This window comes from Anopheles darlingi, chromosome 2, assembly GCF_943734745.1.
Source record: "Anopheles darlingi chromosome 2, idAnoDarlMG_H_01, whole genome shotgun sequence".
NCBI classification, from domain to species: Eukaryota; Metazoa; Arthropoda; class Insecta; order Diptera; family Culicidae; genus Anopheles; species Anopheles darlingi.
In genome coordinates this window covers 86,456,902-86,457,518 of record NC_064874.1, presented here as the reverse complement: position 1 = coordinate 86,457,518, position 617 = coordinate 86,456,902, and positions in this window count along the sequence as shown.

Genomic DNA, 617 nt, shown 5'->3' with positions numbered 1-617 from the left:
AGCACTACCACTAGTTCTACAGTCACTGAAAGCACACTCGCAGTCCCTAACAAATAACAAAAGCGTCCTCTGCTCTACGCAACAGCCACTGCGCAACTGGACTAGAACACCGACCTGGCAAACACACCGTCTGAAGAGACGGTGCGCAGGGCTGACTCCGTCTGTCGTCTTCACACAAAACACTCCCCACAAACCAAATCGCCGCACATGCCCTTGCCCTAGCATATGGCACGAGCCACATAAACCAACGGCACCAGCAGGCGTGCCACGCTTTTCGCGCAACTAGTGCGACACGGGAGACTGTACCACCATAATACGCACACTTAAGTGTACGGTACGCGCTATTACATAAAATTATTTGGCCCAGCACGGTTCCACTTTTCCGTCTTCTGGCTCATCCGAGTAACTCCAGGTGACATACCCGCCAGAGTGAGGTGCGATCTACGGAACTGCAATGAATGTTTGTAATCGAGACGCTCTGATCGGTGGCTACGGTGGTTTGTGGGGTGTGCAACCATTCATTCGCATCATTCAATATGCAACAGATCGCCGACGGATGGGTTTATGATTGAAATTGTTCAGCCATAATTGACTACGTTTAGCCACAGTTATGTGCC